We start from the raw sequence: 25019 nt of genomic DNA, 5'->3' as shown, positions 1-25019 counted from the left end.
TTTACCTGAAAACGTGAGAAATTCTAATACGTTAGCGTCTTTTAAAAACATTTATTTTGAATACAAAAATTCCAATTATATAAATATTGTAATTTCGGTATGCTGTACACGTGTCTCAAGGAGTAATCTCTCTTCAAAAGCATTAAAATCAAATACATAGGAAAATCTTAATCCAAAAATAAATTGAACATACATGTAAGAAGTACTCAAAATCAAAACTATCAAAATAGGAAGTCAAATCCATCACCAATAGGTTCTATCATATGCAATACAAAGATAGAAGCCTCTGGGTTTTAAGGATTTTGACATTTGTAACACTACATATTTTGATTCATAAAATATGATTGATGATAATATCATAAAATATAATAATAAAATAATTGAAGTAGTGTATGAGTGGAAAGTCAATAAGTCGTCCAAAAAAAATGGTTGTATTAAAACTGGTGCATTACCGGAAGTTTTGAGCTTATTTTGAATTTTGAGGAGAACTCTACTGTTGGTTAGTGCACTACAAGGAAAGCGCTTTATTTAAACATTTCGAGGTGTCAAAGGCGATAATTGTGGAGTCAAACATTTCAAAAAAAAAATATTAGGTGTTGATATAAAATCATAAGAAGTGATAATACTGCTTCAATTTTATATATTGAGATTTTTTTGCTCTATTGTTATAGCACATATCATTGCCACGGATAGTTTTCAAGGTTTGGTTTTAGCTGATTTCACCCTATTGAAGCGTTTGTTGCATGTCATGAATTAGGGAACGATAGTTTATTTATTTAAGTAATATATATATATATATATACATACATATGTATGTATTGTGTAGGATGGTAAAATAATTAGATACACCATTTGAATAAGGGTCACTGTAAAGATATAGAATTATCTTGATTACTTTGTTTTAAACAGATGGTAGTGATATTTATGAATGTTGATTGCATTGCAGGTAAGGTCATCGTGATTATCATCAACTTTAAGAACCTTATATGAAGTTAATTTAGGACGGGCATCCAAACCATACACTCTGGCAACATGCATTCTTTTCCAACAAATCTCATGCATTTTTTAAGTAGTTTAAACAAGACGTATTCAGTAATTCTGTCTTTCAATATTGAAAACCAACCAAACTTGACACGTGCTAGCTGGGTACCATGTTGTACATCCTTTGACATAAAATGTAAATTATGAACTGTGATTTCATTTGAGTTTATTAAAACAGATTAAGTTTATTAAAACATATTAAGTAATAATTGGTCAGCAGGCTTAGCCTATTCCAGACCTCTACATAGATCAAAGTACAATATCACAAAACATATACATATATGACAATGTATCTTTTAAAGTAATTTAAGCATGATTATATTGTCAATTGGCTGTTTGGTTTCTTAATGAAATTAATGAGGCAAATAATTAAAATAAGGAATTTTATATCTTATAAAGGTAAAAAATAATATTAGAAGAAATTATTATTCTTTATTGAAGATAAAGTAAATGACTGTGTATATATTGTACGTACTTGCACTTGAAGAAAAAAACTGCTCAACACTAGCAGCAGAGTATAGGGATTATTATTTACAATATTAGTATTGTAATCTAAGTAAGATAAATTGATAGTACAAATGTGCTTATTTCCTGAGACATATTTTCCTATAATCCATCGTACTCGAAAAGATACAATTGAAACAGTGACATTTCACAAAGGGTACATCATATGACTTAAGATTGACGATGGTACTAATTTTTTTAAATCTGTTGCAGTATTCTGCTTTTAATGAAATGAATAAAGAGTAGGTGTCGTCAATTTCTTCTGTTCCAAAAATGGTTCTAGCTAGACAATCATGACGTGATGATTTTTCTGACATTTATTTATTGTGTTAGTGAATGATGTCATTTTACAGATCGGCATATTTTAGGAAAAACGGTGTTTAATCCTATATAAAAAAATAACTTTACCAATCGATGATATTTAAAAAAAAATAAGCTTAATTATCATTACTCGTTAGATGAATACAAAATTTACGTTCATGAAAATATGCAACTTTCTTCCATGAATGCATAACTGATCAAGTGATATACATTAGTGAGAAACAGAAAAATTGCCTTTATATAATTTTTACAAAAATTTAGTTGTTATTATTCCCAGTTGCTACCTGTTGTTACTGTAAATTTATTTTGAATCTACTACTATTATTAAAACAATTTTCAGAAAATTCATTTCTTTAAAAAAATTCTAATTTGCAAAACCGCATAAAAATGAAAGTAAAAGATGTACAATGCAGGGCTTACCTATCATCTAAAACAAACATGGTATTTATATGGGCTAAACAAGCGGATGTTGATTGTAAGTCAAATTCATTCTGCAAATAGTCTGATGGGAGCAATTATTCAAAACAGGACTGAAAGTGTTTTTCCCATGAGTTTTTGCAGACCGAGTTGATAAATGAATATTGAATTATCAATTTGTTTTATCATAGTCATTAGTAACATATGCTATATTGAAATACCTTTGATCAACTGACTTATTATCAAAGTTCAGATACAAAACCATGCTACTATTTTGCATAAAAGCACATTTTATTCCTTACTGAGTCAACAAAAACAGTATCATTTCCTACATATATATTACAACATGTACATTGTATTTTGGCTAGCTGGGTTTTATAAACTAGTACATAATAATATATGCAACTAAAACTTCATTTTTTTTTTTGCTTTTGTTACTTTGTATGTATGATTTTATTTACTTTATGTTCTTTGTTGTGTATGTCTGTTTTCCATGTCTGGTCTTTGTCCCTGGATTACATTCTTTTGATTACCGAAATAACCTTGGTTCCATTGATTACTCTTTCAACAAGTAAAAAATTCCAACTATTCGATTAACAAAAGATTTTTCAATATATCAAAGAGATCAAAATATTCCGCACACCAATGCCTCCGATTGAGACTAAAATTTCATGGTTGCTTTCCCATTTGTCCAATGAAAGTCGATATTATCAACGTCATTGGTTATGTTGTCATGGTTAAGCATCATGGATGCCATGTGTCAATACGAACCCAATAACGACTGCGTCGGAAATTGAAAGGGCGTAAGATTTAAAGACTTTCTGTCTTTGATAATGGTGTCACGAACAAAAATAAATGATCCGTCATCAAGGTGGCTTGCAAAAAAATGGTCACAATCAATCACTTTTTGTGTATGGCATAAGATGCCGATGATTACTGACTTTCGATGCGTTTTGACCGGAATTATTTTTTAGTCAGAAAAACAGAACAACTCAGTAAATAGATATATTTTTTTTTTTCAGAGAAAAGGTTATAGTGATTATCCTTTAATTCATCGATGTCGCTAATTATAAGTTCAAGAGCAAAACGTCATATAAAAGAAATCGTTTAAAACACTGCAAAACAAAGATGGTATCCACACTATACGTTTATTCGAACGGATATATACAAGGTCTACTCTCGATAAAGAAAAGGATGTTTTGACCAAGCAATCATTCAATTTATAGAAATTTATGAAGTACTCCTGGTAAGCTCACTAAAGTTTATTTATTGCAATCATAGAGACAAACTTGTTTTGAAGATTTGTGGAATGGAAATGAAATCATCTTGTTTTCAAACAAATATGAAAGAAATTAAACAAATAAATCAAAAATGCATTTTAAAAGAAAGAGTAAAAGTTAAGTATATGATATCTATGTTTTCCCAGATACTAGCTTATATTCAATTTTATTCATTTCATACTTATTTAAATATATATCATGGCGGATATATTTAAGGGTAGAGGTGGATCAAATTGATGCATAGCTGCAAGTAGCGTGACTCATTTTGTTAAAATGATTTATGGCGACATTTTAATTCTGATTGGTTAATTTAAAATTGACAAAATATAATAAATACCTTTCTTAAAACGTTGTTGTTCACTGGCCTACCTTTCTTTGTTCAACGTCACATATGAAAATGTAATTCAAAAGAAAATCACAATTTAACTTCTATCTTTAGCATTTATTTACAGGGAATCTAATGAACCCCTTTCAACATGTAGTGTTTATTGATAGTCTTTACATAATACAAGAATAACCTGAAGGTACGAGATCACAATTAATTCCCCTTGACTTTTCGTTGTATACGAATATAGTTCCTTTTTTAGTGTGTTTCTTCCTGATTTTGCCATAAATCATTTATTTTTCAACAAATTTCTGTAAAACTTTGCAGTTATATTCAGAAATGAATAAGCTTTCCACAGATGGAACCTTTATTTGAGTTTCAAAATAAGCCGATATAATAGGTACGAGATTACTATTAATTCCCTTGACTTTTCGTTGTATACCAATATAGTTCCTTTTTTAGTGTGTTTCTTCCAGATTTTTTTCCTTTTTTGTCATACACTTTATTGCTTAGTATTTACTGCAGAAATGTAGGGCAAGGATCAAATTTACGAGGGATTTTTTTTCATTCTGTAATATGTGGAAGTTGTAATTTGGTCCTATGGAAGAAGGTCAAAATTTAGGACATTTGGCAGTGGTCACTTTTTTATACATGTTTCCATATTGGTAGCGTTTCATTGAGTTTGAAGCGGTCAATTTTTTATAGATGTCAAGATGGGTCTGTTGAAATGCACTACGAAATTAATTGTGTACTCGTATCTTGAAGCTCATTTTCCTATATTGTACTTATTTAATTACAGAGAATAATTGGTCTTAATCAATTGTTACAGGGGGCAGCTATCTTTGCTATAAAATAATCTCCCTTACTGCAAAATTAACAAATGACTGCACTAATTATATTAAAGTGACACTCTATCTGATGTAGTATTATAAGTAAACAACCCTGTGTAATGAATGAACAGTTGGTCACAAAAAAATGATGCAAAATATATATGGTTGTAAAAAATATTTTACATTTCTGTTACATGTAATGTACACAAAATAATAGTGGAACAAAAAGGGCATGTATTTATCATTTTTCTTTCAAGTCGTTGACACTGCTGATGTATAAATAATTATATACATTTCTCTTAATTTTAGAGACCATTCAGTTGAATTGAAAACAAAATAAAAAGTTATTTGACACAAAAAAAAAAGATTTTTGAAAGCCTTTTTAAAATATTACAGAAGTTTAAAGTTCTTGAATTCGGAATTTAATGCAAAGCAAACAAAGAGAAAATTTATCTTTTAATTATTTCCTTGTCTTTGTTTTTGTAATAAACCAGCTGTAAAAGTGTAGTATTATTTAAATCTACTTTTTGCCTGACAACCGGCTGTGCAAATGATATTGGATTTTTTGAAAACTATCGTTACGGTGTATCCATCTGCACCATGAACACTGATTTGTTCACCGTGTCGTAGTTTTCTTGTTCTCTTTCGTCTACCCCGGACTTGACTATTTTATGGGCAACTCGGTGGGTGTTTCTAGAAAAGCAGAGCACGCTAACCTTTCCGGTACACCTGGTCCATGCTCATAGTTTTTAATGGAGTCAGAGTTGCTCATGTGCTTTTGTTACTTTGTATGTATTATTTTAGTTATTTAATGTTTTTTTGTTGTGTAAGTCTGTGTTCCAAGTTTGGTCTTTGTCCCTGGATTCCTTTCTTTTGATTTCCACTAGAACCTTGGTTCCCTTGATTACTCTTTCAATTCTCAGTTTTTATTTTTGTACACTGATGTTAATTTTTTTTAAACAATTTTTGATATTTTCATCATATATTTGTTTTGAATCATATTTTCTACTTCACACAGATTTTGTTTCATGTGTGACCACATGTTAAGATAAAGATTACATGATAGTACTTGGAAAAGACTAGTCCCACAGATACGTCATTATCATGATGCATGCTGGGTAAATATGTCAGGCTCCTGTGTTAATGTTTATTAGTTAATTAATGCTAATTAGTTCGGCTTAAATTTTAATGTATTATATCCGCGGGATATGATTCAATAAGGAAAGCAATTTATTTAACGGCTTGTCAATATCCAATGCTTACCGACAGTTCTAATAAAATCATTATGTATTATAATCAATGCCTAGATAATGGTTTGTTTAATATGATTTTTGTTTCCTTACAATTTATTCAAGGATAATCAGAAATTATGGACAGGTTCATACCATGACATATTCAACCATGACATACTGTACGGGAAAGTGTTGCACCCACCTCGCTTAAGTACCGACCGAGTTTGCGTAAAAAGTCAGAACGAAAGGGGTCTTACTATAAGAAATGGGTGATTCAGACAACGCAAATTTACTGTAAAATTAAAATACTAAACATATGCCCTAAGGCAGGAATGAAATTTAAAATTAGCGTAATTGACCATTGTGATACATCTTTAAAATCAAAATAAATAAGTCAATGTTGTGCGAATTGATGTTTAGAAATTTTACTATTATGTGGTATGAAATAATTTCTTGACAAATTTGGAGATAAACGTTATTTATTTTGGTCTTGACATATTGGATTCTTCAACAGACAAAATATTCTGTCAAAAGTTGTTATGATGCCAAAGCCTTAAATGGTTTTAATACTAAAGTTGCCGACGCATGCTGTCAAATCTCCAGCAAAAGATTGTAATAAAAATTTGTTTTCTCCAAAATTGGCACAATTTAAACATTTTAACTCCATTGTGCATTATAATTCCTATGTTACGCATGGATACATAACGAAATTTTTTTGTTGGCAAAAATGCACACATTTTACTGAATATAATGCACAATCTATACTGATATTCTAGGCCATATTTGATATAACTCTAATATACCCTTTGTAATTGACCTAGCATTTGTTGATTATGAATTAATAATTAAATATATTGAATTTGCGTATTAAAAGTTGGTACCGAATGTCTAGTGACTTCACAGTTTATAAACATTTGTAATTAGATTCAGAGACAGAAGGAATTGTTGCATCTACATCATCAATGAAATCCTTTGTATTCTTTCTGCTAATTGTTGCCAGTGAGTGTAAGTTAACAATTTTCAATTTCTTAATTCAGTTTTTTTTTAAATATGTTCTTAAGTGCCATTGTTGAATCCGTAAAAGTTTAATTTCCAAACTTTTAAAATATTTCTCATCGCTTCCTTCTTTATATACAAGTGTTTTTAAATTTATCCTAAGAAACTGCGAGAATTGAGCGGAGTTGCCAAAGCAGGCTAATGTCCAAATGTCGTCATAACAATAACGAATGAGTCAAATAACAATAACACCGACACCTAACCTAAAATAAATGAGTTCAGAGTTCAGCTAGAAGTACTTCGATTATTAGTTATTACCGTGTGATGTAATGTGAGAAAAATAACTGATCGTATGTTATTACAGAAATAGTTGAAGTTTACATGCAAATCGAATGAAGAAATAATATTTTATGTTTGTAACCACTATCCAATTTATTTGTTTTTATCATATGATTTCATTTCAGCTGTACTGATTTTTCAACATGTAAATAGTCCAAACATTGGACATGTTAATATGGACAACCCAGATATTCTGGATTACACAATGAATTCTGATATGTTCGGATCCTCTGTTTCTGATATGGATTCATATAAGTTAGAAGTGAAAACTTGCGAAAGTGCGTTTATCCTTCTGTATAATTCAATAACCAAAAATTCTTCGTTACCGATGTACACTGTTTTACTGGGTACCAAAGGCACGTATCCAGAAGTAAGAATCGGAAAAAGGTCAGATCAATGTCAACACTGTGTTAAATCTGTTGTAAATGGAACATTACTTGACTGTAATTTTTATACAAAGCTTTGGTTCAGTTGGAAACAAGGTTTGATCAAAGTTGGAAGAGGCGATGTCCTCCATCTGGTAAATATAAAAATTACTCTAATACTAGCATTAAGGGCCGATTTTCGAATTATTAGTATAGGACGTGAAAACTATAACCAATTATATGAAAAATAATTTAGAAGAAAATGCTATCCAATTCATTGAGGAAGTGTACACATAAGTACGTATGCTTTCATTCCTATAGTATACGGAAACATTAGAAGACGATGGTAAGGGAAACAACTTTCAAATGAATGAAGTAGTTATCATGTTCAGTTTTAGATCAATTTAATGGATTTTTCCAAAAATGCAATTCAACAACTAATGCTGGGGCTGGCTTTACGTATCAAACCACGACAATGCAAACAAAGGTATCATGTGCCAGATACTGTAAGGAAGACCCTAAATGCACTGGGTTTAACTTTGTTTTGTCAGATAATAGGTAAGACTTAATCACTGGAATCATAGACATGTCTACGTTATCAAAATCTACGGTTCGTTTTTGTGAGTTAATATTGTTCATTAAACGCTGTTATTACTAGATATATAGCGTGTCAACTACTTGCGATCATTGAATATGTTTTAACCTTTTACATGAATAACAGAAACATGTACAGACATGTTAGTTACGTGTATCATTTTGTTAGTAATTATTAATAGAATAATTAATTGGAAAGAGTGAATAACCACGAGTTAAATCTTAATGCGTTCTTGGCACGAGTGATCATATTTTGGTTATTCACGATAACCAATTGATATCCGTGTTGTGACGTTTTGGCGGGAGAAAGCGCGAGAGTGAAATTACCGAATTTATTTCACATTGTGAATTATCAAAAAAAAATACACTAGGAACAAAGGATAATTTGGTTCGTATATAAACATTGTATATCCAAGTTGGATGGCCAACTGTAGTTATAGGTTTCTGTGTAAAGAAGTACATTTATTAAGCAACGTTTTCAGGAACATAATTCGGTTCTTAACATGCTGACTAAAATTATCTGGTCAGTTAATGTCCTTGATTTTGACTTAAGCAGAACCTTAAGATCTAAATTTTGTAATTTGTATCTATTTTTATATATTTATTTCTACTCATTTATATTTTCAGCTGCGAGTTGATATTGATAAAAACCATCAATGGTATCAACGAAAACAAAAACAACATCAGCAATCCTGGAACAGAATTCTACGTGAAATGTTTAAATGGAAACGAAAATTGCATTTGCTCGTATTTTTTCCAATAAGTATTTATTTTTTTCTAAAATCAATTTGAAATATGTGCATCAATCAAACAAAACATACTGCACCATTTGCTCCTCTAATTATTGTCGTAATAAGTTGGCAGTTGGTAGTTAGTAGTATTTGAATGGAAATTTATATTTGACAAATGCTTAGGAAATAACTTATTGACACATTTTGCACCTGGAAGTTGAATTCGACCTTGATTTAAACGATCTACCAAAAATTACATTGTCTATTTCACGAAGTGGTAGTATCTTATGCATAGATTTTCAATTCTTTCAAACAACATATAGTATTGTTTCCTGAATTCAATAGTATTACAGCCTCGTTATACTTGTATTCCCCATACTCAGTTAAAATCCCGACTTAAAAACACTATAAATCGTTTTTATTCCAAAAAGATGGAACACCTAAATACAAATATACAGTTCTAGGTAGAGATTCCTCATACTTTAAAAAAAACAATTCCAAATCATCTTTCAAATACATCGAAGAAAACATTTTTTAAATTGCTGGAATATTTTATCGACAACATATCTGTTCAGTCGGCGGACGCGTCTTCTTAACAAACGTGCGACTTCGAATGGGAACAAATTGTGCTCATCTACTTGCTGACCTATAGCTGATCTGTTCCTACAGAAGGAACATCGTTTAGCTAGGTCATTTAATCTCAGTTCCACTATATAGATGACGTAAAATAGTTCCATTATCCTAGTATCGGGGATTTTATACATCCCATCTACCCCACCCTAAACAACTGAGATAATTGTGAAGTCAGCTTCATATCTTTTCCTACACTTAGAGATCGATGGCAAAGAAAATTATTGACCAAACTATACGATAAACGCGATAACTTTCCATTAGGGTTGTCAACTTTCCTTTCATCTGTGGCAACATCCCTTCAGCACCTGCTCATGGAAATGTTTTTGAATTATGCATCTGAGGGAGGTTATGCCATGTAACTGTCTCGAGACAAATACTACCTCAAATGCCATTTAATATAAAATTTGATATAAATGTCTTCCTAGGATTATCCTTTTCTCAACACTTATAACAAAAAGAATTTCTTAATACAATCTACACTGCCCCGTGCAGGTCCGGGTGTTAAAAGAATAGGCCTGCAGCAGCGCTAAGCTTGTCGTAAAAGGCGACTAAATAGTGTTCTGCCCACAGAGCAATTGGGATGTGTGCCCCAGGTGTTGAAATGGGGTACCCATGGCGTGTTACATGCTGGGGTTGTCAGGCTATAATACGGAAAACCTGACCGCAAACCATAGTGGTGCGCCGTGTTGGGAAAGACGCCACTTTCCTCGCACGTTAAAGAACCCTAATGTGGTATTCTCCCGGAGTAGGAACCATATGGCTCCGCCACAGGAGGCTAAATTGCCCGATCCTACCCACTTCTCCCTATTTCCAGTGGCAATCAAAATTTGTGGACCCCATTGTCCCTTTTTCATTTCATCATCATGTCATGTTCATTTTATCATCAATTTCATGTTCATTGTCTGAATATAGCTGAAATATTGCTGCTCGGACGTTAAACCCCAACAAACAAACAAACAAACAAACAAACAATCTACACTATTACACCACACACAATTATGTATTTAGCAAAATATTACACATACAATATCGCAATATATATTAGTGGTATACAGTCTTACTGAGCATTTCCAAAGGCAGATAAATTGAGAATTGTGATAAATAGTTAGTTTTGGACATTTTCATACATAACAATGTCCCATTTTATGAACCTACTAGTTGGAAGGATGGGCGGGAGTGTCTTTAATTAGGTAAACAATCAAACTATGTCAATGATGACTGGTAATGAAAACCACCAAAACAATATAAGCAATTTTGCTCATGATCCATCTACCTTTCAAAACACACAATCAGATTGAAAACATCAATTATCCAACCATGCATTGAATTACTCAGACAATGAAGTGTCCAAAAAGCTGAAATAAGACCATACGCAAATACAAGTTCAAGCAAAAATAGAAGAGTTGCTTTTTCATCTGTCTACAATCCATGGCCATGTGGGTTAAAAGCACCCGATGAAAACAGTTTACAACTGTTGTTCAACTCTGTTACCGATCAACAACCAAAAATCGAAATCCTTCACTTTCGAGCTCAGTCAACAGCCCAGTCAGAATACGTATTCCGGTGTTCAGGCAATGATATAGAAAGAGTAAATAAGGGAACCCATGTTATTGCGATAGTCAAAATAATGTAATCCAGGGACAAAGACCAGTCATGGAAAATAGACATACACAACAAAGAACATAAAGTAACTAAATCAATACAAATGTATATACAAAGTAACAAAAGCAAATAAGCAACTCGGACTCCACTAAAAACTGGGAGAATGGACCTGGTGCACCGGTATGGTAAGTGTACTCTGCTTCTCTAGAAACACACGCCGAGTTGCTCATAAAAAGCTAAGTCCGGGGTAGTCGAGACAGTAAAGGAAAACTATGATACCTTGAACAAATCAGTTTTCATGGCGCAGATCGATATACCGTAACGATCCACGAGTTTATGATGACGATCATAAAACGTATGCAGTGATGACTATAATCTTGTAGCAACATAACTCTGTTCCAGAAACTTACTTGTCAGAAGTCTAGCGCGATACAAGTCTGCGTAGTTTCGGCAAGCTCTGGCATAACGTATAAGTTGTGATATGGACACTCCATACGCAGGTGCTGAAGGGATGTTACCACAGATGAAAAGAAAGTTTCAGAATGATATTCCATCACGTTTGTCAAGTTTGCTCAATAGTGTTCCCTTACCATTTTTTTTTATTGTAGTTCAAGGTATGAGGCTGACTTCACAGTGTCTGTAGTATCCTTTATCCTAAATTCTTTGTTGGTAGATGCGATGTATCAAATCCCCGAAATTAAGATTGTTCAGATATTACGTCCTCTATATAGAGGAAACTTAGGTTAAAGGATCCAGCTAAACGAAATTCTTTCTTTGTATAATGTTTTTAAGGCGACGTTGTAACTGAGTATGGGGAATAGATGTATACAGTGTTGAAAAATAATAGGTTTTAATGCTATTATACTCTGATAATAGTATTGAACTGATGGTCTCCAAAATATTTTTCGAATTTTTCAGGATCCACATTGAATTAATACTACTACGGGAGTAACAAGTGTTGTGGTAGGACTGCAGACCCTCTTTGACAGCTCTGAGTACGGAAGTTAAAAGACCTCACGGCCTTTAATCACTCTGACGGATAATCAATGTCTTCTTGTTCTCGTTTTATCCATTTTCTTTGGTAGTCCACCACGCCATCCATAATAACTTTAAAGTTATAATTCCAATTTACGGAGCATGGTTCATGGTACTTGGGATCTTTAGAAAAGATATTAGGCAGATATGCGTTTTCGATTATTGTTAAGTCTCCCGTAACGACGTGACCGGAAGGACCATATTTGAATGGAGAGTTTTTGGCAAGAACAGTCAGGTGGTTTAGCCTTCGAGCCCTATGTCTCGAGGTTCAGCTATAGCCTTTTATAATTGATAATTTTGGGTGCAATGGGTGAAGTATAGGGATATGAAATGATCGGTATTGATTTGTCTTTGAAACATGGGGGAATTTGTTGTTACCGTTTTTGTGATGGAGGATGTTAGCCAAATTAATTGCGTTTATACCTTTGTTAACAAACGGTAGTGGAAGAATTCTTTAACAGTTACAAATATATTGTTGTCTGGTTTGATAAGCACCTTGTATTCATTAAACACCCATAAAGAAGTATCAAACGAAGAAAGTATAGCCCTAGTTTCGTTAATATCAAAATTCTTCGCTGAAGTTGGAATGACGCACTAGGTGCATACAGAACTTTACTCCTCCACAGTAGAACCACTACTGATGTATGGAAGTGAAATTTGGGGTACCAAACAATTCAGTTGTGTGTCAGCAGTACAAAACAGAGCTTCCAAGTTCTTCTTGTTTGTTGGAAAATCAACTTCAAATATTTCTACTAGAGGAGACATCTAGCATGACGAAACAACGTATTAACTTCTGTAAGCTGTTGTGTAGACTGGTGTGTTTTGTAATGAAAGGAAGTGTCAGAAAATTAGGCGATAGGCTTCATGTAGGCGAAAGTTTGGTCTTTCGAAGTACAAAAGATTTTAGACCGTTTAAATATATCAGAGATGTCGTGGACGACAAACGTTTTCAACAGAGTACGCCATGGGAACTGTTGTTGGACGTTGAATTGTACGTTGGAATGAACATTTCGAGAATGAAAAGACAAACGATTTCTCTAAATGGCTCTCTATCACTTGTCTACGAGACAGGTACATATTCTAGGTCGCCAATTCCTATTGACGATAGACTATCACTAGTATGTGACAATGGGTCCGTTGAGTCAGAAAGACACTTTCTCATGGAATGTTCGTTATATAGTGACTTGTGTCATGACTAGTTTTCGGAAAGTTCATTACATATAGAAAGCTTTTTTTACGAACTTGGCATTAATGATAAAATATAAGGTAAAATGAATTGCTCAGATATCAAAAGATTGTCCTTTCTAAGATGTTTCATGATAAGAGAATGGCTCCTTTGATTGGTCAGTAAACTGGCTATGCAAGAAAAATATCACATCCAAATTATCATGCCATATTGTGGGATCTTTCATTAGCATCAGATTTACCGGTGCACCTGGTCCATACTCCCAGTTTTTAGACATGTATAGTTAGTCAATTCTGTCGTAATCCCGGCATGAAGGGCAGGTTGGTTCCCTACTCATCCGCTCAGGTTTATGGTAGGTTGTGGTAACGTTTTTTGTAGTGATATGTATCCGTTTGGTTTTGAAACTATTCATTAAAATGTGCATACAGACCTTATGCATCAAGATATATTAAATCACCCAGAATTTATGAGCATTTATTTTATTTCTCTGTTGATGGCCAGTTTTATTTGGGTTGTGTGTTTAGAAAAAAATATTCATCATAATGACTTTGTTCAATTCCTCAAAAAACACTTAACAAGTGTCAAACCTTACTATATACAATTAGAACATCATTACTACACAAGAAGTAAGTACGCTATTCAATAATGATGCTACTACTATGCAAATAGCACCAAAATGGTGTTACTTGGGTGTAATGTTGCATTATAATGGTAATTTGTGACTTGCTGTATCATTGCTGATGGAAAAAACAAGAAAAGTATTTTTAAAAATTAAAAAATCTACATGATAAGATAATCCTTTATAGGTTCTTTGAAAAGCTGTTTAATTCTCTAATCAATCCAGTTCTTTTATATTTTATTGATATTTGGGACGAGAACATCTGTTCATGTGATAATCACATAGAAGAAAAACTCAAATATGATATGTATATATAAAGAAATCTTTGGTGTTCATTGTAGGATTAAAAAAAAGGTTGCTCGTCGAACGGAATTTGGGAGACTTCCAATTCAGTCCAAAATAATGCATATGTTCTGTTGCGTTAAACTTTTGAACCATCTGCCACAATCAGGAAATACTTTAACATTCAGAGTTTCCAGAGCAACTGAGAATATTAACTCTTGGACACGAAAATATAAAAATAGGAGATATGGTGTGATTGTCAGTGAGATAGTCATCAACTAAATACCAAGCAAAATACAAGTAAACATCTACAGGTCACCATACGGTCTTCAAAACCCGTACCATAAAGCAAGCTGTGAAAGGCCCCAAAATAAATGAGGTGAAAGTATTCAAAAAAGACGAAAGTCGACCTAATCTATATATAGAAAAAAAATCCTAAAATGAAAAATAATGAACACAAAAAACAACGACAACCACTGACTATGTACAGGTTTCTGGCTTGGGACAGGCACATTAAGTATGTGGCGGCGTAAAACATGTTCGTGAGCACTCAACCCACTCATCCCCCTCCCTTTCCTAATATGGGACAGAAATGGAAAGTACAACAATAAAACGAATTATGAAAAATCTTTCGAATTCAGATTTAACTCTCGAGACAAAAGACAACAAGCTGTAGCTGCCTCGAATGAATACTCGTTGTTTCTGTAAGCTAGTTCAAAATCCAAATGCAACTAAAAAGCACACCTAGTTTATTCATACAAAAGTATCAATAAAAACGTATCAAACATGATATAATGAAAGAGTAATCAAGGGAACCAAGGTTAAAGCGGTAATAAAAGAAATGTAATGCAGGGACAAAGACCAGACATGGAAAACAGACACATACAACAAAGAACATAAAGTAACTAAAATCATACATACCAAGTAACAAATGCCAATGAGCAACTTGGACTCCACTATAAACTGGGAGCATGGACCAGGTGCACCAGTAGGGTAAGCGTAATCTGCTTTTCTAGAAAAACCCGCCGAATTGATCATAAAAAGTCAAATCCGGGGTAAACAAAGGAGGAAAGAAAAACTATGACACGTTGAATAAATCAGTTGTCATGGCGCAGATGTACACACCGTAGCGATCCACGAGTTCATGATGAAGACCACAAAACTTCTGTAGTGATGACTTCAATCTTGTAGCAACATAACCCTGTTCCAGGAGTCAACTTGTTACAATTCTAGCGCGATACAAAATTTCTGAGTAGTTTCGACAAGCTCTGACATAACGTATGAGTTGTGATATGAACACTCCATACGCAGGTGCTGAAGGGATATTCATGAACAATCATAGGATTTAATGCTATTATATTCTGATAATAATCTTGAATTGGTTGTCTCCAAAAGATCTTTCGAATTTTTCAGGATCCACAGGGGCGTAGCTGCCTATACGCAAATACGCGGAAAAAGTAACAAAAATAAAAACGCACATTTTAAAGATGAAATAAAGGTTTTATGCAATGCCAAACCTTTTTAATACATAATGATACTCCAATATACATCATAAAGTAATTCGCGATATCAAAACCATCAATTCCGGAAATTTTGTACTTTTCCGTATACATACGTTTACGTTTTACTCTCCGAAAGTTTGTTTTACACGAACTCGAAGTTCAAAATGGCTCCTTCATCAAAATCAATAACTGAATCTTCAGAAACTTTTTTGCCACCTTATCCAGATATATTGAAGACTGAATCTCGTTCAGTGACTTCAATGAGCGATTTGTGTACTAACCGTATTTTCCCCAATTGAAAAGTAAATTTGATTTTCCATATCCCAAAATTTATTACATATGCATACCATAAACGTAGTATAGGCTTTGAAAAACTGGCTCCAAAATCGTTAAATTCAGAAGTTTCCCTCAGGGCTTTGCCTTGCCGGACTCACTTGGGGCCTTGAGCGACGCAGAAATTACCCCTGTTCCTCATAGTGCTGTGAAAAAAGTTCTCATCTTATTCAAAAAATTTAAACAGTTTCTGAAAGGAAAAACATTTCTGTACATTTTATAGGTGCATTTTGCTTCTTGTGATGTGAAGCCTAATCTCCATAATGATTTCCAAATATACCCCTATCTTGTGAAAACACTGGGATTTCCCATGCTATTTATAGACACTTCACTTCCGGTGACCAGTACTGCACTGCAAGTCTGCTAACCCCACATGCCATTCTGAGGATTGTGAGCTGACATATGTAGAATCATGCTGATATATAGTCCTCAGCAGGTTAAAGTTAAGGTAAAGTCCAGAGAAGCCATTGAATATTGTGAAATTTGCATAGAAGCCTATGGGAAGTGGAATTAGTGGTTTCTAGCCTATAAGTCACCATTGACCAAAAGTGCCCTAAAACTATTGCCTGTGGCATAACTAAATTAAAAACAGCAAAAGAAGGCACTATTGATAGGAGCAAATGTAATCTACAGGTTTTGACCTACAAAAATGATACGTTTGTATACAACCGCAAAAAAAAATGCGGTTATATATTGGTATGGCGCTGTCTTGGATTGGTCTGTCGTCGTAAACCTTAAACACTTAATTTTCATGCCATAACTTTATGAGTATTAGTTGGTTGATCTTTATAAAATTTTATATCAAGGTTACAAACCACAAAAAAGTAGATATTGATTTTTGGGGTTATGACCCTAACTGTGATAGAATTAGGGGCCAAAAAGGGGCTAAAACAAGCATTTCATGAAATTTAACTATATTACACCAATAATAGCATAAGAATGTTTATGATACTGTTCTGCAATAATTCTATACCACAATGGTCACTCTTGGATTGTTTTTGGGGTAAAGACTTGAGCTTTTCAAAAAAGGAGACCCAAAATGTATTTTCCTGATCAACAGGCACAGTCCAGACATTAACTTGACTATTTTTTTTATTGGTTGTGATTGAATATTAAGGTTCAGTACCACAGAAGCACAACTGGCTCCGAAGGCTCCAAAGGTACCACACCCACTCAAAAAATGGCCTTTATTATTTTTGGTGGAATATTGAATATTTTTTTCAATTGGAATGCATATGAAAGTCCAAGCCTAAATGCAAGAGCTTTAATAAATATGCTTGCCAAATTAACCCTATCATTTACTGTTTTTGAGATAAGATACCAAGTAATCCATGAATGCACCCTGAAGCACACCATGATATTTAAATTGAATTTCAAAATATTGTGCAATATTGTATCCAAATGAGTTGTTGTGTTCATAAATGAACTGTAAGTCCCTATGTTTAGTGTGTAAAAAACTAATATTGTGTCTACACTTGCCTCAACTGAACATTGTTCAACTGGCTGCAGTCATATCATGCTGCACATGCAAAGCCTTTCATTTCCATTTACTGCTGGGTTCGGGGTACTTATTTTGTACATAACTGAAAAATCCTGTGTCAAAGAGTAAATATTTTAGTACTAATAGACAGCTAGAATATTTTGCCACACCATGACACCCAGTTTTATTAATTATATTTAATTTTCTAGTACAAATATTTACAACACACAATCTCTCAGTATTGAAATACCAAAATGCTCAAATTTTTCCCCACTGTTGTCCGAGGTTCAGACTTATGCTAATTATATGTAAGACTCTGAGAATAATCTTTGGTAATAAATTGATTTGTTATGGGAGGTATAAAGGTACATAAAAATCATAATTTAGTTGATTAGTGGATGGGTGCACGGTGAACCCTATAGCCCATGGACAATAAGTTATGACCGGTTTTCCAGACTTGGTAGCTGCTCCATTCCATCCATCTGTCACATACAGTAGTGCCTGGTTTGTGTAATCTGTTACTAAAAAAATACTTTACAAATTTTATTCAACCTTTACAGAGTGTTTATCTACATATTGAAGATGTGCACTTCCTATTATGGACCTATTTTTTAAATATTTCTCAGATTTATGGCATGTTTTAGCTCACCTGGCCTTAAGGTTGTGTGAGCTATTGTCATCACTTTGTGTCTGTCTTGCTTGTAGTCGCCATTAATCCTCTGAAACTACTGCACAGATTGTAATTGAAAACTTTGCTTCAATGTTCCTTAGGGTATCTTTACAATCCCTTCTTGGGGATTCTTTATCTGTCGAAAAACGTGGCCCCTGTTACTTAAATTAGACCATAGGGGTTAAATTGCAGAATTTTGCAAATAACTCAAACACTTTTGAGTTTCGCTAAATTTAGTCAAGATGTAAAATTTCTCAGCATGATGGGATGGACCTATGCCGAAATTTTCAGAAGGATCCATGGAAGGATGAATGGGTTATGGCAATTGGGTCCTGAAATTTATTTTTTTCCTGAATTTTATATATCAAACTTTGAAAATATTCTCTGAAACTACTGGAAGGATTGTAACAAAACTTTAAAAAAAAGTTCCATAGAACATCTGTTACATTCTGTGCATGGGGATTTTTTATCTTGGGAAAAACTGTATGGCCCTGTTACTAAAAATATACCATTGGGGTAAAAGTGCAGAATTTTTTTAAATAACTGAAGAAGAAAACGAATTGGGTTTACATAAAATCTTACAAGGAGTAAAAAAAAAATGTTCAGCAGAATGGGGTGTAACTATACTGAATTTTTCAGAAAGATCCGTTGACCAATTTTACATTTCCAATTTCAAAAATCTTCTTTCAGACTACTAGTAGGATGGAGGCATGAATGTTTGTAAGGATATCCTGAACAATTTGTGAGTGGAGATTTTTGATCTGTTGAAAAACGTGGCCGCAGTTACAATAAATTTATGATTTTTTGAAATCAGGGTCAAATTGAAATGGACTTTTTTCATAAAGGTCTGTTGATAGATGTTGGATTTATTGCCCTTAAAGAGTAAAAAACTGACTGTGAGAGATTTATTTTATAATATGGAAACCTTATGGATAAATGATTCTTGTGACAGTAGTACGGTTTGGCCAAGAGTCCAGTTTTGAAAGCTAAAAAGACAAGGTGGGCAATAAGGCTCTTTAGAGCCTCTAGTTCAATACCGTACATGTGCAGGGGTACTCCCTTTCTGTTATCTGTAACTCAAAAAGTATTGCACAGATTTTATTTAAACTTTGCATAGTGATTTTTCATACTTGAGATGTGCACACCTTCCTATTGATAAAATAGAATGATTATTATTGGACGTGTTTGATTTCAGCATGTTTAGAGGTACTCACTTTGTATAACCTATAAGTAAAAAAATATTGAATCGATATTTTTCAAACTTTAGACGGTATTTATTTTCATATTGAAGGTGTACACGTCTGCTATGGAGAAATTGGAAGGATTATTTCTTAGATTTTTAGACATTTTTCAGTACAGCGTATTTTGAGGGGTATTTAGTGTCAAGTATTAACACTGTGTTTATATACATATAGAAGATCATTGAACCTCCTTTTTATGGACATATTTGTAAGATTTTTTTTAATGAAGCATAGCCATTTTTCAATATGAATATACTGTATTGAAAAACACATGACAGTGATGTAGGTCCAGACATGTTATTGGTCTTGTTTCTAAATGCCTAGAGATAAATGTACATGGAACCAATTTTTTGTATACAGGTGTATATGGATGAGTTACAGTGAAGTTTGTTTGGGTTAATTGATTTTGGATGGAGTTGCGCCCCTTATCATTAGAAAAATTACTGTCATGGCAAGTTTTCAGGAGACTTTTTTTAGCTCACATGTCTTCCAAATATTTTCTAACAATACAACTTCATACAGACAAGTACACGATTTATCAGTCTAATGAAAATTAGATCAATTGTATGATTCAGTCAATACCTGCAGTAACTGAATGGTACAATCGAAAGGTCTGATTTTCATTAGATTAATGTATTTTCATATTTACATATTTATTATTTTTATTTATTTATTCATTATGCATTTTAATTTTGACAATTACTTCTTGTTTTTGTTATATTTTTTTTAGGAATTGGACCCTAGTATTTGGGAGATAGCAAAGTCGAAAAAAGTGTCACCATACTTCAGCAGTTTTGTCAACATAGCTAAATACAGTGGTGAATTTAAGTATTTTTTGAAAACAAGGTTTCACGACTTTTTTGTTGGAATTCTTGAAAGAAGAATTGAAGAAGAATTGAGTATTGTTGGTGTCCAGGGTATAGGCAAGTCTTCATCAGCAGTATATTATGTACTTTCTTGTATCAGAAATGGTGACCGACATATTCATTACATTGATCTGGATGTTATTAAGGAAGAAAGTGATATACAAATGAACAAGTTACAAGAGTTTGCTAAACAAGTGGAACCTTCAGATATTGTAATTCTTGATCATGTGACATTGTTCAACCGAAGCACTGTAAAAAAAAATCAGCAAATCATAACAATATCTAAAATGATTTTTATAGAGACTGGATTTGCAGCAAGTGCAACAAAGAGAAACTTTGCTTTTCCCTTTCATTCAAATCTCAGTTGGGAATTAAACAAAGAGTTTATAGAAATCAGGACTGAATCCCTGTTCAAACATACAATGTAAAATCCTGAAGATTTTGCAGATTGTCTTTATAACAGATGTAAGAATGATGGATACACTTTGACACCGAGGATGTTGCAGAGAGTAAGAAATTTCATGATACTAGATGGGGATTATTTTGATGAAGAATTAAAAGAAGGAAAGAATATTGATTATTTTGTTATGAGATATAAAACAAGTTTAGCAAATGACATAACACAATTCAAGTATAATTTAGAATTGGAACTTGGATCTGAAGAAGATTCATTATACAAACGTCACAAAAAAGGAAACTGATTCATATGTTTTAACTGGCAGTATATCATTTGAAAATGTTTCAGTTGTGAACTTGTCTCATTATGGCTTGAAAGGCTTGCTGAGTGAAAGCTGACTTCTGGCGAGTCTTTATGATTTGATAAAAGTCAGATAACTTCAGTAGGTAAGCATTTTTAGTATTCAGTTTTGTCATTGTAAATCAAATGTGCATTAGAATAATATTACTCAGGTGCTGGAAATTATGGGTGAGAAGTTAGTTTCTTACTAGATACAATCCTTATGTGACAGACTGGTACATGTGAAAAGTAAAGATATGATGTACAAGTAAATATTAAGGCCTGGTCACATCTTACCAAGCTCAAAAGTTAATATCTAGAGGTTTCCACATGTTCCATAAGATTTTTAACAAAAGTTTAATCCAATCCGTGTGACAAGATCCACATTTCTAAATTGGCCTGATTCATATGACTGCTAAAAATTGGAAGTCTGATTGTGTAAAAAAGCTTTAAAATTTTTTTCTCCTTAACTAGAAGGCCAATTTTAGGTACAAATTACATTATTATTTGTTCATGGTCCAAGCAAAGGGATAACAAGTGTCCAATTTATATTTAACGCACTTGAAACATATTATACTTATTTTTATTGCAGATTATTGTACATGTGTACCATTCACACATCACAGAGATGAATAAAAAAAAACCAGAAGTCATGGCAGTCACACCACTCTGAATGGAAAGATTTGATGAATACAATAGATGGAGATTTGTTACAAGAAGTGTTTGTAGACTTTATAAGGCAGAAAACCAAGCTGAGTCTTGCTGAATTATATATAAGTATCAGGCAAAATGGAAAAAATCAGAAACAAGCATGTCAAAAACCCACCGATTTGACATTATAATTTCACTCAAGGATGTTTTCTCCATTTGAAAATGTCACTTTTTGATCCCTTCAACACTGGATTTGCTCAGAAAATTTTCAGTAGTATATTAGAAAAATGATGTTTTTGACAGAATTATCTGCCCTTGAAAAGTTCATTTTCAGTGTATTTTATTGATTTTATAATTCAATTTACCAATCTAGTCTTTTTTCTTTGATTCTGATAGTTTAAATAGTCAAATTTAACTTTCAAAATGGTGTTTTTTTTCGTACCATGTTTCACCTACTCTCTGATTCTTACAGAGACTGACACTTTCAAATCTTTTTAAAGGTGCCTGTGCCTTCCAATTTCGGAAAAATGTCGAGATATATAGCAAATTGGAAAATTTGTAAGACAGTTATATTTCATCATACAGCTGGTTACATGAGTCCCCAAATTGAAACATTTCTTAACAAAAAATGAAATGTAGTTTTTGGAGCTAAAATAGAAAATGTTCACCTTATCTGTTAGCCCTGACTTGACATGTCATATTAAAAAAATCAAAGGAAGATTTGGGAATTTTAGGGGGGAAAAGTTATCATGCTTTTGGCATTGGAAAACAGTCTAATTTGGGTTCCTATTCATAAATAGAAAAATTACAGCTTTTAAGCAATCACATTTTGTTTATCAATATTATGTAACATAAGTTCATTGGAGCTTTGCATTGTCTAAAAAACGTGAAGCAAAAGAATATAAAATATGACAGCCATTTTTGGATATTTGACATTACTGAACCTTTCATTCAAAACAAAGGCTGCATTAGTTATATTATGTTAAAATTGATTTAAGAAAATTTTATGGTTAGTTAGACCAATTTTCCATATCCCTTAGTGGACATCCATGTCTTTGATGGCAGTATAGTTTCTGAATATTAACTTCTTGTTCTTTTAAGAATTTCATTTTATAATTTGAAAAATAATACCCATATGATATACAGATGAAATACTAATCGATCAAGGAAATAACCCTATCTGAACACCCATTTGTTATTGTAGTATAACTGATTGAATTATCCCCTCTTTGATGTATTTGCTTTATGTGACATCCTATAATTCAACATCAATTTGTTGGTGCAGTACCCTAAGTTTAAAATTTATTCAGAAAATATATTTGATTTTCACTCTTTATGTCCATTTGATTTAGAATGTTAATCCCATGGAAATCAAAGGATTAATTAATAAATGATCATATGTTCTCACATGTTAAAAAAACTGTAAAAATAACAAATGTCAGTTATTATGACTGAGTCCTCTTTATTCAGGTGTTTTTCAGTTAATTGCAATTTTTGCAGAGAAATGTTTTGATGCCAAATGACATACTTTTGTCGTGTTCTATAGCATGAAACCATAAAAAGGGAAAAAACAAAATTCCCAGTGTTTTATGATAAAATCCCTGCAATTCCACTGCATTTAGAGAGAAAATCAGCACAAGTAAACTGTAACACAGTTATACACTTTAGATTTTATACCTCAATCCCAACAAATGATGTTTGGGGGTACATGTATATTGGTTTTAGTCTGCCTGTACTTTTTTATTCAGAAATGTATCAGAAAATGGTTATAATACAGGATTTTAAAAGTCATGTGTACACTTACATATAGGTGGTAAAAAATCAGATTTCTTTTATAGTAATATTGGAGTTTGCCAAAGTGAAATCCTAACACCTGTGCTTTTCTCTTTGTGTTTTGACCTTGTTGATTTTTTTTCATTTTCCTATGTTGGTTTAACTAATGTGTATAATGCTTCTCATATTTTTGAAAACATGTATTTTAAACTATATCTGTAAGTGTATACTCGGTTTGAAGAAATGTACTCCAAATTGTATTTTATGTAGTGAATTATGTAGATTTCTTATTGATATATTCATTAAATGTAGAATAATAGGTTTACGGAAAAAATATTCTGTAATAAGCAGGACTAAATAGCTGTTCCTTTGTTCAAGTTGTTGTATTATATGCATCTAAAAAAAACTTTTCAATTGGAAATTGGAATGTACGTACATGTATAGAAAAAAATGATTTGTGGTTTGTCTCAATACCAGATGTCACAAAATGTACCTATTAATGCAAGCATACGTAAGTCTTTTTGATCAATTTAAACAAACATGAGTTTTCAATGTATACGACCAGAGACGAACATACAAGAGATTTGCAACTAACTGAAATATCATATTAAAATGTGGCAGGGAAAAAGATCACTCACTTATTTAATTAACAATAACAAGTTGACTTTAACATGTTTAAATGATCATAAGTAAAAAGTAGTTCGTATATTGAAACAAAACCTTCAGTTTTCCCTTTTACGATATCTTAGCCTCAATTTCATACATCACTTTTCTTTTTACCAATCCAAACAAAAAAGAAGTATTAAAAAAGTTACCTATCCCCAAGTTTTGATGAAAATGAAAACAATTCAAAATTTAATTCATTATTTTGACTTTAACATTTTTAATTAAAGAAGTTTTAAAACTGCATGATTTGGAGGATTACAAATACATCATAAAACTCCCATATGATCTGCAAAAGGCCTTGTGTAGTTTCCTATTATTTAAATCATAGTTATATACTGTCAATACAACATGAGGGTGTAAAAGGAGATGATCGCACTTGTGATTTATGTAATTTAATTGAAATAGAGGATGACTTTCACTATCTGTTTAATTGTACTTACATTTTTAGATTGCACAGAAAAAACATTGTTACCTCGTAATGCTTTTCTATGCCAAACACTATCAAATACTGTGAATTGTTTTGTTTCAGTAATTATTGTAAAAAAATGGTCGAACTGTTTTGTAAAATTGTACTGTGTGTTATAAATTGATTTGCCTTCCTAATTCTTTAGCTATATTATGTATTGCTATTGCTAAAGTTGTAATAATAAATGATGTTTGCTGGTCAAGTTGAGCCATTTTCGTCATCTTTTCGGACTCATCTATTTTATTTTCATAATTTCATCAAACACAGCTTAAACTTCAAATGCTTTCTGAGAAGTATTTTGTT

At 32.5% G+C, this 25019-nt stretch overlaps 1 pseudogene across 1 annotated transcript; it reads left to right on the top strand.

The window, feature by feature from the left end:
• The first annotated feature begins 2253 nt into the window (after window positions 1-2253).
• LOC148609622 (uncharacterized) lies at window positions 2254-24910 on the top strand (annotated as a pseudogene). The gene is made up of 5 exons (XR_015914828.1): window positions 2254-2341; window positions 6875-6955; window positions 7411-7655; window positions 20289-21267; window positions 21753-24910. The product of XR_015914828.1 is annotated as an uncharacterized LOC148609622 (transcript).
• The last annotated feature ends 109 nt before the right edge of the window (window positions 24911-25019 follow it).

The sequence above is a fragment of the Perna viridis genome, chromosome 8 (assembly GCF_037379345.1).
Source record: "Perna viridis isolate PV_CMFRI_1.1 ecotype Kerala chromosome 8, ASM3737934v1, whole genome shotgun sequence".
Lineage (NCBI taxonomy): Eukaryota > Metazoa > Mollusca > Bivalvia > Mytilida > Mytilidae > Perna > Perna viridis.
The sequence above is the reverse complement of the archived record's forward strand: the minus strand, read 5'-3'. Positions and strand labels throughout refer to the sequence as shown.